Raw genomic sequence first — 14,671 nt, 5'->3', positions numbered from 1 at the left:
GCTGCTCTAGAGCCAGAGAACCAGGTCAGCAGAGCTGCTTTAGAGCCATTGAACCAAGTCAGCAGAGCTGCTCTAGAGGCAGAGAACCAGGTCAACAGAACTGCTTTAGAGCCAGAGAACCAGGTCAGCAGAGCTCTTTAGAGGGAGAGAACCAGGTCAGCAGAGCTGCTTTAGAGCCAGAGAACCATGTCAGCAGAGCTGCTCTAGAGCCAGAGAACCAGGTCATCAAAGCTGCTCTAGAGCCATAGAGCCAGGTCAGCAGAGCTGCTTTAGAGGGAGAGAACCAGGTCAGCAGAGCTGCTTTAGAGCCAGATAACCAGGTCAGCAGAGCCCTCTAGAGCCAGAGAAAACAGGTCAGCAGAGCTGCTTTAGAGCCAGAGAACTAGGCCAGCAGAGCTGCTCTAGAGCCAGAGTACCAGTCAGCAGAGCTGCTTTAGAGCCATAGAACCAGGTCAGCAGAGCTGCTCTAGAGGCAGTGAACTAGGTCAGCAGAGCTGATTTAGAGGGAGAGAACCAGGTCAGCAGAGCTGCTTTAGAGCCAGAGAACCAGGTCAGCAGAGCTGCTCTAGAGCCAGAGAACCAGGTCAGCAGAGCTGCTTTAGAGCCAGAGAAACCAGGTCAGCAGAGCTGCTTTAGAGCCATGACACCAGGCCAGAAGAGCTGATTTAGAGCCAGAGAACCAAGTCAATAGAGCTGCTTTGGAGCCATAGAACCAGGTCAGCAGAGCTGCTCTAGAGCCAGAGAAACCAGGTCAGCAGAGCTGCTTTAGAGGGAGAGTACCAGGTCAGCAGAGCTGGTTTAGAGCCTGAGAACCAGGCCAGCAGAGCTGCTTCAGAGCCAGAGAACCAGGTCAGCAGAGCTGCTTTAGAGCCAGAGCTGCTCTAGAGCCAGAGAACCAAGTCAGCAGGGCTGCTTTAGAGCCATAGAACCAGATCAGCAGAGCTGTTTTGGAGCCAGAGAACCAGGTCAGCAGAGCTGCTCTAGAGCCTAAGAACCAGTTCAGCAGAGCTGCTGTAGAGCCAGAGAAACCAGGTCAGCAGAGCTGCTCTAGAGCCAGAGAACCAGGTCATCAGAACAGCTCTAGAGCAAGAGAACCATGTCAGCAGAACTCCTTTAGAGCCATAGAACCGGGTAAGCAGAGCTGCTTTACAGCCAGAGAACCAGGTCAGCAAAGCTGTTGTAGAGCCAGAGAACCAGATTAGCAGAGCTGCTCTGTAGCCTAAGAACTAGGTCAACAGAGCTGCTCTAGAGCCTGAGAACCAGGTCAGCTGACCTGCTGTAGAGCCAGGGAAACCAGGTCAGCAGAGCTGCTTTAGAGGGAGAGAACCAGGTCAGCAGAGCTGCTTTAGAGCCAGTGAACCAGGTCAGCAGAGCTGCTTTAGAGCCAGAGAGCCAGGTCAGCAGAGCTGTCTAGCTGACACTGACTGACACTGAGTGAAACTGATGGACTGATACTGACTGACACTGATTGACTGACACGGACTGACTGACACTGACTGACACTGATTGACTGACACTGACTGACTCTACCTCTCTACCTGTCTCTACCTCGCTATCTCTCTCTACCTCTCTCTACAGGCTCACATATGCACATAGATATATGCATATATACGCATATGCATTTATATATATTTATGTGTATATATATATATATATATATATATATATATATATATATACATACATACATATGTAAACATGTATAATCTGCATATCTATATAAATACAAATATAAAGGCATGCATACATATACATATATGCATACATATGCATGTTATGTACACGAAAGATTGAAATACACTAATAAAAGCAAAGCTAAAAAGCCACCTAATTACAAATAGAATTGCTTTAACTTAAACGAGGGCGAGACCTTTTGCATTTTCAATGCTTGTATACTTTGGTTCCATCAAGAAGGCATTCAGATGTGTCACACATTTGCCATAAATTCTGAATGTTAGCACTCTAGTTGCACATTAGATCACTGTAGTAAAGCTATTGCTCACCAGGGAAGTCTGCTGCTGGTATTCAACGTGCATGTTTCACTCTGCATGTCAGGAATTTTCTAATGAAATAGAAGAGGATTTGAGAAGTCAAAATGTGCCCTAATTTTTCTTCCTGCAGCACTAATCATAATTTCTATGGCAAAATGAACCCCCTCATTTTGTTCCTTCTGTAATTAAATGTTTTAAGTGTTACCACTTTATTCCAATTAAGATGGCTTCAGGTGTGCCATACTTTTGTCATAAGTAAGACTGTTAGGGGCATATTTATGAGTTCTGGCGCATCTCTGCATATCAGCAGAGATGCGCCAGAACAAATGCGTCATGCATTGGTATATTAAATGCCAGAAATCTACACAGTACAGTTTACCTTTCACAGGCTTTGACTTTAAGAGTTTTGCTCCACCCTACTTTATTTTTGCGTCATGCAAAACTACCCTTGCGTCACGGCAGATGCGCCGCATTTACAATTCGGCGCGCCGTGGCGCAAGGGTAGGCAGATGCGTGACGCATCTCATGATGTAAGGGTGACGCATCGCTGGAGTCGCGTCGCAAGCGCGACGCAACTCCAGCAATGCTCAGGGTCGCCCAATACATAACATGCTGCGTCAAGACTTACGCCTGCTTCAAGCAGGCGTAAGGAATTGATGTAGCAGCGTCGCAGAAGTGCCTGCGTGAAATCTTGTAGATTTCACGCCGGCACTTTTGCGAGGCGCACAGGCGCCGGAACGCCCACACTGCGTGGGAACGCCCCCATCGTGGCACTGCGCTTTATAGCGTGACGCATCTCCCTAGATGCATCACGTTGTAAATGCCTCGCAGGGATGCGCCACGTTTACGCCGCTGTTGCGTCACGCAAGGTGGCGTAAACGTGGCGCAAGGGGCTTGTAAATCTGCCCCCAAGTGCTCCAGTTGTTCTTTAGAACACTCTGGGACATTCTGTCATTGGGCTATAATTTGGGCTACATCTGGTTGATATTTGGGCTACATTTGGGCTCTTTTGTCTCTGGTGGCCATCTTAGGAGACTTATTTATTATGAAGTTTCCTAATTTCCTCATTCACTACAGTCTCCGCAGTAGGAAATACTTTCAGTTGTTTACTTTAATTCCATCAAGAAGGCATTCAGATGTGTCACACATTTGCCATAAATTCTGAATGTTAGCACTCTAGTTGCACATTAGATCACTGTAGTAAAGCTTCTGCTCACCAGGGACGTCTGCTGCTGGTATTGAAAGTGCCTGTTTCAGTCTGCATGTCAGAATTTTTTAATGAAATAGAAGAGGATTTGATAAGTCACTCAAAATGTGCCCTCATTTTTCTTTCTGCAGCACTAATCATACTTTCTATGGCAAAATGAACCCCCTCATTTTGTTCCTTTTTAAATTAAATGTTTTAAGAGTTAACACTTTCTTCCAATCAAGATGGCTTTCAAGTGTGCCATACCTTTGTCATGAGTAGGACTGTTAGCGCTCTAGTTGTTCTTTAGAACACTCTGGGAAGCTGAGACTGACAGTCTCTGCCCTTGTTGGATTTACATGTTTTACTGAGAATGTCAGACTTCATTCTCACATGACTGAGAAAAATAATGTGAATTTACAGAAAATATGCTCTCAGTTTAGCTTATAGATCACCTTCCAAACCTCTGTGGGAAAAGCATGAGAACATAGTTTTCTCTCAAACATGATTCATGATATCCCAGCAGAAGGCTTTTTCACATGGTAAATTCACTTTAGAACACACCACAATTCCTAAAAGGAGTATGGTACCATCAACAAATGATTTATAATATAACTAAAGTCTTAAAACCTTCTATTAACTGTAATGCTTTTTAATGAGGTGATATCATGTATATTGGTCCCAAGATGGCTACCAACACTTCTTGAATGAAGTGTTGACAGTCAATTAGATCTCACGATGAGGTGTGTGGTTAGGCTCCACCCTGATATATATGTATTTTTTGTTATATCTAAAAAACTACAGAACAGATTTACACCATTTAACAAAAAGGCACGACTTTGAACCAAGATCTACCTTTCTGCCAAATTTGGTGTCCTTCTGTTCAGCAGTTTGGGCTGTAGCTGCGATTAAAGGTCCCTATGGAAAATTGCATGGGAAAGCATGTTTTGGGACCTCCCTTTTTTACCAGCCCCTGCTTGACGAATCACCCCGAGACTTTCAGGACAGGAGCGGACTAGAGAGCCCCACCAGTTTTGAAAATTTGGTGAAGATTCGTCAACCGGCGCCAAAGTTATTCCAAATAGAATGTTGCGCATTTCCTATGGATAATTGGTCCTAATTATAACTACCTACTGATGACCGCCAGTAGGTAATATATATACATATATATTTATATATTACTTCAAATGCACTTTTTTTTACAAAAAGCGTGTCGCACACTCCTCCGTGATTTCAAATTTGCTTTATTCTGCTTCCTCGGCAGACAAACGTGTTTCAGCTATGCTGGCCTTCGTCAATGTCAAAGCAAACAATGTTTTTTTTACAAATTTATATACATCATTTCCTCTGTATGATCATTTCATTGTGACAGAAAGTGGACTACATTGTATCTTTTTTCCTATGCCTAGTGGGTTTCTACAGCGGCCATCTTAAGCTGGTGTAGATAGTCATAAATCCAATACCATTTCCTATTTAAATATATTAGAGTTTTGATAAACAAATTACTTAAATTCATGTGGTACAATTTTTACCCGGATGGGCAATGTAAAACCTATTAGACTTTGCAGTGTTACTTCATTTCATTTCACACTGTACTGCATGCAGCCCTGAATGGGCAATGTCACAACATCTCAACTTTACATTTGTTCTATTTACAAATCCAGAGGTTTTTTCTGATGTTTCCATGCAAAAAAATCCTTGATTTTCTGCAAGAAAGATGAAAAACTATTCATGAGGACTACATAACATCTACCCCGTTCTGGTCCCAGATGCAGCAGATCGGTCTACCACTTATTCATAACAATAATTCATCCATCTATGCTTCACTATTTACAGGGTTAAACATAGGCTTTTCTCAACTACCATCTCCCTTGTTCTATCCAAACTACGCCAATAGCCTCTACCACGGATCACCTTTAACGACCATGAAAAGACTACAACGGATTCGGACCTCGGCTGCCAGACTAATCTTGCTTATCAAACCACGAGACCACATCTCCCCTGCCTTGAAAGCCCTGCATTGGTTACCGGTTGCCAGAAGATCCACGTTCAAGCTGCTTTGTATTACCCACAAAGCAATACATGGAAAAAGACCACTCTTCATCAGGAATAAAATAACCAAACACATTCAACAAAGGAACCTCCGCTCTAAAGGAGCATCTCGCCTCAAAATTCCACCATACAAGAAAAAAGCCATGGGGGGCACAAGCTTCTCTGTTCAAGCAGCAAAACTATGGAACTCTTTACCCCCAACATAAGATCCACCGACAACCACCTTATCTTCAGAAAACTACTCAAGATCTGGATCTTCCCCACATAAGCACCATATGGAAACAGAAATTTACAGCATATCCCTCTCTATATAAGCATTTGTATTCACTATAGATTTGTCCCTATCTTTGTGTATTACTTTATAAAACATGTAAAATAATTATGTTGTTAAGAGAAAATAATAATAATAATAATAATAATAATAATATTCATCAATGAATAAAAATCATCTTTGGTCTATATGTACATACTTCCATTGTGCATCTATGCACCTTCCATGTACTTGGATCTGTGTGTCTGTTACTTTTCTCCTGAAAAAGCATATCCAATGCACTACCCTATTTCTCATCCTGTGCCTCTATCAATATATTTAATCTAAATATACTTACTTCCTTTATGTATCTATATACTTTCAATGGATCTATATATTTATCACTTTCTTCTAATTTAGCATTTCCAACACACTAGCCTATTTCTCAGCCTATACTTCGCTCAATATATCTTCTAGCTCAACCTTCTGACTCATCTCAAACTTCTTTCTACTACTCCTTCTAATGCACTACCCTATCTCTCATCCTATACATCTATCAATATATCCTCTACATCCACTCTCTCATTTATCCCAAACCCCATACCACTACTATGATCGCCAAAATAACCCTTTCTAGACTCTCTCCTGCTCTACCCCTTCTTGCATCATCTGACATCTCTTTTTACTACACGATCCCCTAAAACAAACCTTTCTAAACACTCCCCTCTGACTCCTTCCCTCCAAAACTCATTTTTACTCACCCAAAAGCCTCTTCCTACTGCTAAGACCTAAAAGAAAATAAGAAAAAAAAATAAAAAAAATCCTTCACTCTTTTATCCCTCCGCTATCCTTTTCAATCAAAATTAACAGACTAGCATGTTCACTTCTCTAATTCCATATTCCATATTCAACTATACTAATATACTGCCCAAATAACTGAATAACATATCTACTACTCAAATTACTTCATATTTATACTATACTCATTTTCAACACTAATCCTTTATGGATTCCGGAGTGGCGTGCTACTCGCCAGAAAAGCGTTTCAACACCCATCAGGGGTAACAAGTGCTATATGAATGCAAATCTGTCTTCCCCTTTTATCCATCCTCTATCCTTCTCACTCCAAGTAACAGACACCACTGACATTACCTCATATTTCACCATAATAATTCACCACTAATCCTTTATAGGCTTCCTGAATACATGCGCCAACAAGCGAGTGATAAATAAATACAAACCTTTGTCCTCCTCTATGCTTCTGCTATCATTCCAAATCCAAATAACTGACTAACCTATCCACCACTTAAAATGTACTTGCATGTTTCACTATACTAATTCAACACTAATCCTCTATGGGTCCCGGAGTAGCGCGCTACCCACCGAAAAAGCGCTTCGACGCCTCGTCAGGGGTAGTAAGCGCTATATAAATGCAATTACAATTCAATACAATACAACTGTTAACCTCTAAATCAATTATTATCTTTCTTCATTGATCTTTTCTTAGAGGAAAACAGACAATTTAAATCCTTCTAATCACAAAAGTTTCTCAGATATAGATGACCCTTATCTTTTCAGTATTTCATTATTCTTCTCAAACCCCAGAATATGTTTGGTTTAGCCCACATGTACCCACAGTTCTTCCTCACAGTTCAAACCACTTGGTGTCAGGGTGTGGAGTTCTATTATGTACCTGGATTCCAACTGTCTTAGAGCCCTTATCCTATCACCCCCTCTTCTCCGTGGTGGTACTCGATCTAGGCAGAAGAATCTCAGTAAATTGCTATTGCGTTTATGCATTGCCGCGAAATGCCTGGTCACGGGGTAGCTGTTATCCTTCTTGGTTATAGCACGCATGTGCTTCAAGATCCTTTTCTTTGTCTGGTGTATCGTGCTTCCAACGTACCATAGGCTGCACGGACTCACAAGACAATAGACTGTGTAGTCTGATTTGCAGTTTAATAACTTAGTGACAACTTTAGCTTGCTCCTTACCTGGGATTCTGTAAGTTTTTACTGTGGCACTGTTTTTACATGCCTTGCATTTTAAACACGGATAGGAGCCTTCGATTTCATGCTGGGTTGCCTCCCGTTTAATAAAATGACTGTGTACCAGTAAATCCTTAAGTGAGACATTCTTTCTATAGATAATGATTGGTCGCTTACTTATTTTCTTACCTATAGTTACATCTGTCTGGAGTAACTTCCAGTGATTGTTTAAAATCTCACGTATATACCCTGAGTCTGAGGAGAAAGTTAAGACCAACCTAGTTATGCCCTCTCTTTCACTCTTTGGAGGTTTATTTAAAAGATCTTCCCTCCTACGTTCTTCTGCCCTTGTCACTGCTGTTTTTAAGTCCTGCTTTGGGTTCCCCCTTTGTTTAAATCGGGTCATTGATTCAGTTCTAGCTTCTTGATAATCTTTATCAGTGGTACTGTTCCACTTTAGACGAAGACACTCCCCATAGGGAATGCTATTCACTAAGCAGCGAGGATGTTGACTTGAAAAATGTAAAGTCGCATTCCCCGCTGTTGGTTTACGGAACAGTTTTGTTTTTAAAGTTCCACCATCTGCATACACTAGTAAATCCAGATATGGTACTTCTCGATCACTGATAGTACTGGTAAAGTGGAGGTTCGCATCATTCCTGTTTAAATTGTCAATATATTCCTCTAGCTCTTGTCTATCCCCTGTCCATGTGAAAAATATATCATCAATAAAGCGGGTCCAGATTCCTATTTTCTGAGACCATGCCTCATTGGTACCTGCCCAGGCCACGTGCCACTCCCACCAGCCCACTAATAAATTCGCGTAGCTGGGGGCGAAGCACGTGCCCATCGCGGTACCCTGCCTCTGGATGTACAGTTGTTGACCAAAGGAAAAAAATGTTGTTATTTAAACAGAATGACAGGAATTGTAAGATCATCTGATTATGCTCTGTATATCTAAGTGGTCTTGTTTTTAAGAAGGATTTGACAGCCGCCTCACCCTGACCATGATTTATGCTTGTATACAGGCTGGTGATGTCAAGAGTTACCACTAGGTATGTATCTTCCCAGCCTGTATTCGCTATCTGTTTGATAAAATCAGTACTATCCTTAATATAGGATACTAGATCAAAGACAAAAGGACAAAGTGCTTCAAGTACCAAAATTGAATAAAATATATATATATATATATTCATGTGATCAAGGCTGCTGCCACGCAGCCGAAACACGTCATGCTGGCAATGAGAAGAAGAATAAAAGCACTTTAATACAAATTGAGAGCGCACTACTGTGGTCTGTACCTGGATTGTATTGGAGAAAATACTGAAGTTCAGGACCTGTGGTATATATATATGTATATATATATATGAAAAAGAAGCATAAGCGTTCCCCCGTTTCCGGAGCCCCAGACTCTCCAGGGCGGCCTCACAGTATGGGCACGGAGCAGCCCATTAATCACACTGGACAGCAAAGCAAGGTGAGGCCCAATATCGTGAAAGTGGCTTTATTTTCCAAAGTTCACTGCAGCGCTTGCATCCATAAGTCTAACGTTTCGGCGGGTAGCCTTGATCACAGACTGGAGCATTACGCAAAGGTGCGCTCGGGCGTGATTTAAACAATTTTGTCACATGACTGCAATCACCAAACTACACGTCCCACAGTGCACTGTGCAAGTTGTTACAATGTGCATTGGAAATCCAAGATGTTAAAGACCATAATGGTGATTTTATGTAGCACAGGCACTGTTGTTGTCATGGAACTATTTACACACAGTCAGGTGAGTTCTGCCCTTAAAGCAAATGTTCAAAAAAGTGCTTAACCTCAGGAAAAGGCTACTTTCACGGCACGATCATGACAGAAGACTCCTGTCTGAATCACTTCCACGCACCGTTTCCTTTTTGCGCTAGTGGCATATCCTTGGTAGGTGGGGGGCGCGTGTGAGTCAGGCTCCTCAATTTACATGAAAAAGAAGCAAAAGCGTTTCCCCGTTTCCGGAGCCCCAGGCTCTTCAGGGCGGCCTCACAGTATGGGCACGGAGCAGCCCATTAACCACACTGGACAGCAAAGCAAGGTGAGGCCCAATATCATGAAAGTGGCTTTATTTTCCAAAGTTAACTGCAGCGCTTGCATCCATAAGTCTAACGTTTCGGCGGGTAGCCTTGATCACAGACTGGAGCATTACGCACTGGTGCGCTCGGGCGTGATTTAAACAATGTTGTCACATGACTGCAATCACCAAACTACACGCCCCACAGTGCACTGTGCAAGTTGTTACAATGTGCATTGGAAATCCAAGATGTTAAAGACCATAATGGTGATTTAATGTAGCACAGGCACTGTTGTTGTCATGGAACTATTTACACACAGTCAGGTGAGTTCTGCCCTTACCGCAAATGTTCAAAAAAGTGCTTAACCTCAGGAAAAAGGCAACTTTCACGGCACGATCATTACAGGAGACTCCTGTCCGAATCCCTTCCATGCGCCTTTTCATTTTTGCGCTAGTGGAATATCCTTGGTAGGTGGGGGGGGGCGTGTGAGTCAGGCTCCTCAATTTACATGAAAAAGAAGCAAAAGTGTTCCCCCATTTCCGGAGCACCAGACTCTCCAGGGCGGCCTCACAGTATGGGCACGGAGCAGCCCATTAATCACACTGGACAGCAAAGCAAGGTGAGGCCCAATATCGTGAAAGTGGCTTTATTTTCCAAAGTTCACTGCAGCACTTGCATCCATAAGTCTAACGTTTCGGCGGGTAGCCTTGATCACAGACTGGAGCATTACGCAAAGGTGCGCTCGGGCGTGATTTAAACAATTTTGTCACATGACTGCAATCACCAAACTACACGTCCCACAGTGCACTGTGCAAGTTGTTACAATGTGCATTGGAAATCCAAGATGTTAAAGACCATACTGGTGATTTTATGTAGCACAGGCACTGTTGTTGTCGTGGAACTATTTACACACAGTCAGGTGAGTTCTGCCCTTAAAGCAAATGTTCAAAAAAGTGCTTAACCTCAGGAAAAGGCTACTTTCACGGCACGATCATGACAGGAGACTCCTGTCTGAATCACTTCCACGCACCGTTTCCTTTTTGCGCTAGTGGCATATCCTTGGTAGGTGGGGGGCGCGTGTGAGTCAGGCTCCTCAATTTACATGATAAAGAAGCAAAAGCGTTTCCCCGTTTCCGGAGCCCCAGACTCTTCAGGGCGGCCTCACAGTATGGGCACGGAGCAGCCCATTAACCACACTGGACAGCAAAGCAAGGTGAGGCCCAATATCGTGAAAGTGGCTTTATTTTCCAAAGTTCACTGCAGCGCTAGCATCCATAAGTCTAACGTTTCGGCGGGTAGCCTTGATCACAGACTGCAGCATTATGCACAGGTGCGCTCGGGCGTGATTTAAACAATTTTGTCACATGACTGCAATCACCAAACTACACGCCCCACAGTGCACTGTGCAAGTTGTTACAATGTGCATTGGAAATCCAAGATGTTAAAGACCATAATGTTGATTTTATGTAGCACAGGCACTGTTGTTATCATGGAACTATTTACACACAGTCAGGTGAGTTCTGCCCTTACCGCAAATGTTCAAAAAAGTGCTTTACCTCAGGAAAAGGCAACTTTCACGGCACGATCATGACAGGAGACTCCTGTCTGAATCCCTTCCACGCGCCGTTTCCTTTTTGCGCTAGTGGCATATCCTTGGTAGGTGGGGGGCGCGGGTGAGTGAGGCTCCTCAATTTACATGAAAAAGAAGCAAAAGCTTTCCCCCGTTTCCGGAGCCCCAGACTCTTCAGGGCGGCCTTACAGTATGGGCACGGAGCAGCCCATTAACCACACTGGACAGCAAAGCAAGGTGAGGCCCAATATCATGAAAGTGGCTTTATTTTCCAAAGTTCACTGCAGCGCTTGCATCCATAAGTCTAACGTTTCAGTGGGTAGCCTTATCACAGACTGGAGCATTACGCACAGGTAATATATATATATATATTACCTGCTGGCGGTCGCCAGTCGGTAGTTATAGTTAGGACCTAGTTACCATAGGAAAAGCGTCTTTTGATTTGGCAATATCGTTGGCGCTGTTTGACGAATCTTCGTGAAAGTTTCCAGAAAACATGGTTGGCCCTCTCAGTTTGTGTATTGCAAGTTTCGGGGTGATTCCTCAAGCAGGGGCCAAGAAAAAAGGGGGGTCCCAAAGCACAATTCTCCATTTAAATTTCCATAGGAACTTTATTACAGGCTACAGCCCGAACTGCTAAACGGAATTACAGCAAATTTGGCAAAAAGGTAGGTCTTGCTTTAGACTGCGCCCTTTTTGTTAAATGGTGTAAATCCGTTCAGTAGTTCCTGAGAAATTTAAAAAAGAAAAATATCGATATCTGTGCACTGAGGAGGGTACGCGAACCCTCCCGAGCTTCACTCTGATTGGCTGCCTACATTCCAAAACACACAGCAATAGGCCTGTCACCCAAGACACTCTTAGAAAAATACTAATATGGCATGGATAAGGGTGATACAAATAAACTTTATGTATTATCACCGCCCCTCAATCTTTCTGGTGATTCAAATCCAGCCAGGTGTCAAACATTAATGCGGTACAACCACGGTAAACAGACAATCTGTCGTGATACCACCACCCACCAATCACTACTTGTGGAAAAAGTGTGGTGAAGAGAGTGAGCCCCTCACGGAAGAACCGCCAATCGGGTTATCTGACTAACAATTGCCAGTATACCCAATTATCATCATTGGTGACTCACTCTCATAACAGTGGGAAAAGGGAACAGAAAAAACTAACAACATGTAACAGTGTTTTTTCGATATCAGCCCCACAATCTGCTGATAGTTCCTATCAAAACTAGACAACGTATTGCCCTTGCTGTACTTTTGTGCACAATTAACACAAACCACAAAGTGGGAGAATGGATACCATTTAATAACTTTGGATGTCTCCTCCTTATACACTTGCATTAGGAATGTTGATGGATTGAAAGCAGTGGAATATTTTCTGGCAAAACGAGCAATGGAATTCACAATGCACAACAAAATGCTCATGGATATGTTGATATTTTGTTTGGAGCATAATTTTTTCCTTTTTAATAAGCAAATGTACCGACGGGTTCAGGGTGTTGCTATGGGGGCCAGCTTCTCCCCCAGCTATGCCTGTTTATTCATGGGCTGGTGGGAGGAGCTGGTCCTTAGAATGCAGTACCCTGGCATCTGTAAAGATAAAATTGTATCATGGTTAAGGTACATTGATGACTTGATAATAGTGTGGAAGGGCAATGTAGAGGAAGCAGAGGCGTTTATTGAAAGCATCAATAATAATCAGGTGAACTTGAATTTTACATCGAATATCAGTAAATGTCAGGTCTCCTTCCTTGATGTGTTAGTCAATATAGATAATAATGAGATCAAAACCACATTATTTAGAAAGGAAACAGCAGGGAATACCCTGCTACACGCAACTAGTGCACACCCGAAACACCTCATTTATAACATCCCCTATGGGGAAATGCTCAGGATGCGTAGAATATGTAGTGATGAGATAGAATTACGAAAACACCAACAGGAAAGCAAGAGTAGATTTCTGGATAGAGGCTACAGTGCTAAAACAGTAGATGCAGCTATCGTTAAGTCGAGACTAAAGTCTAGGGAAGAGCTACTAGGAACAGTGGAAGCCAGTGCTATTGAGAACAAGGGAAGTACACAAGTATTTGAGGACACACCCAGACTAGTAATGACATATAATCGACAGCATAAGGAGCTGCGCAAAATAATACAGCGCAATTGGCATCTAGTTAAGGATGATCCTGTTATTGGTGAAAGTCTGCCAGACTACCCGGCAATAACATACAGGAAGGCGACCTCCATGGCGGATGTGTTGGTAAAGAGTAGCCCTGAGTACAGGGAAAACACAGGGTGGTCATTAGCCCGGAAGGGGTTTTACAAATGTCCCAGTTGTAAGGCTTGTACATATGGTGTAAACAAAACATGTTATATGACAGCCTTTAGCCCAAAACCGCATACCATAAAATATCACTTAACTTGTAAAAGTGAGTATGTGGTTTATATACTAGAATGTAGCTGCAATTTAAAATATGTTGGCAGTACAAAGCTTTCAAGCCACAAGAGAATTTTGCAGCACATCAGGGCGATTAACAACAACGACCCCAATTACCCCATGGCAAGGCATTTCCATGAGGTAATCCCAAAGATTTAAGATATTATATAATTGATACTGTCCCAATGCAGAGAAGAGGTGGGGACAGGGAAGGAATGTTACGCCGGTTAGAAACACACTACATACTTACATTAGATACAATGCAGCCTAAAGGTTTAAACATGAGTGAAGATTTGTATACGTTTTTAGATTAATAATTTTGATTATTAATAATTGCACTATGAAGACTGTGGTTATTTATTGATGAGAAAATGTTCCAACCCCCATGAAATATCAGTATATAAATATCTTATTAGTTTTGGTATAATATGTATGAATTTTTTAAAGAGAGGTATTTTTAGTATATCTATTTTTGTAAACAACATGGGTTTTTAATTATTTATGGAATTTTAGCGACTGAATGAATGAATTGATTTGTATTTCGTTGAAATACTGGTTTTATCAATTGTTGGAATAATTCTTTGAAAGTCGAAAGAAAGCCTTAAGTTAGTCATACCTATGAAAATACTGTCTCGATATCTAATAATACATTAAGTACATATATTCTTTGGTTGAAGAAAAGCTTCATGTATATACTTAATAGTTAAGCTATCACTTAGGGTGTTATGATTGGATACAAGTTATAGTAGTTTATATTTATAATTTGGTTTGTTTAACACATTTTGGTATTAGTTGGATTTGAGTTCTGCGGATGCACAGTAGCACTATGGTGATTAGATGTACAGGAAAATAACAGTTAGAGGTAATATAGTTTTGGGCTTGAACAATGGAACAAGGTTGGGAATGCAACATGTGGCAGTTAATATTTATGTTTCAAAAAATGTATTTTACATTTATTACTGATTCCCATGTTTCGTGTTTGTATTTGAAGCAATTATGAAAAACAGTATTCTACAGATAGTCATCTACTATTCCCCGTGTTTTCAACAAATGTATTTTGTATATATATATATAAACACGCACATATATATATATATATATATATACACATACATACACACACACACACACACAGACACAT

General features: G+C 41.9%; 1 protein-coding gene and 1 long non-coding RNA gene across 2 annotated transcripts in view; one reads left to right on the top strand and one right to left on the bottom strand.

Moving 5' to 3' along the window:
* Positions 1 to 14,671, bottom strand: part of LOC144754691 (uncharacterized) — a 220,140-nt gene that overhangs the window by 45,670 nt on the left and 159,799 nt on the right. The window contains exon 3 of the long non-coding RNA XR_013594757.1: positions 2,004 to 2,062. This is a non-coding gene — a long non-coding RNA (uncharacterized LOC144754691). The remainder of the gene's footprint in view (positions 1 to 2,003; positions 2,063 to 14,671) is intronic.
* The window catches only part of CFAP107 (cilia and flagella associated protein 107), a 250,428-nt gene that overhangs the window by 148,588 nt on the left and 87,169 nt on the right, over positions 1 to 14,671 (top strand). The gene's annotated exons all lie outside the window — the stretch shown is intronic.

This window comes from Lissotriton helveticus, chromosome 5_1 (genome assembly GCF_964261635.1).
Source record: "Lissotriton helveticus chromosome 5_1, aLisHel1.1, whole genome shotgun sequence".
NCBI lineage: Eukaryota > Metazoa > Chordata > Amphibia > Caudata > Salamandridae > Lissotriton > Lissotriton helveticus.
The sequence above is the reverse complement of the archived record's forward strand: the minus strand, read 5'-3'. Positions and strand labels throughout refer to the sequence as shown.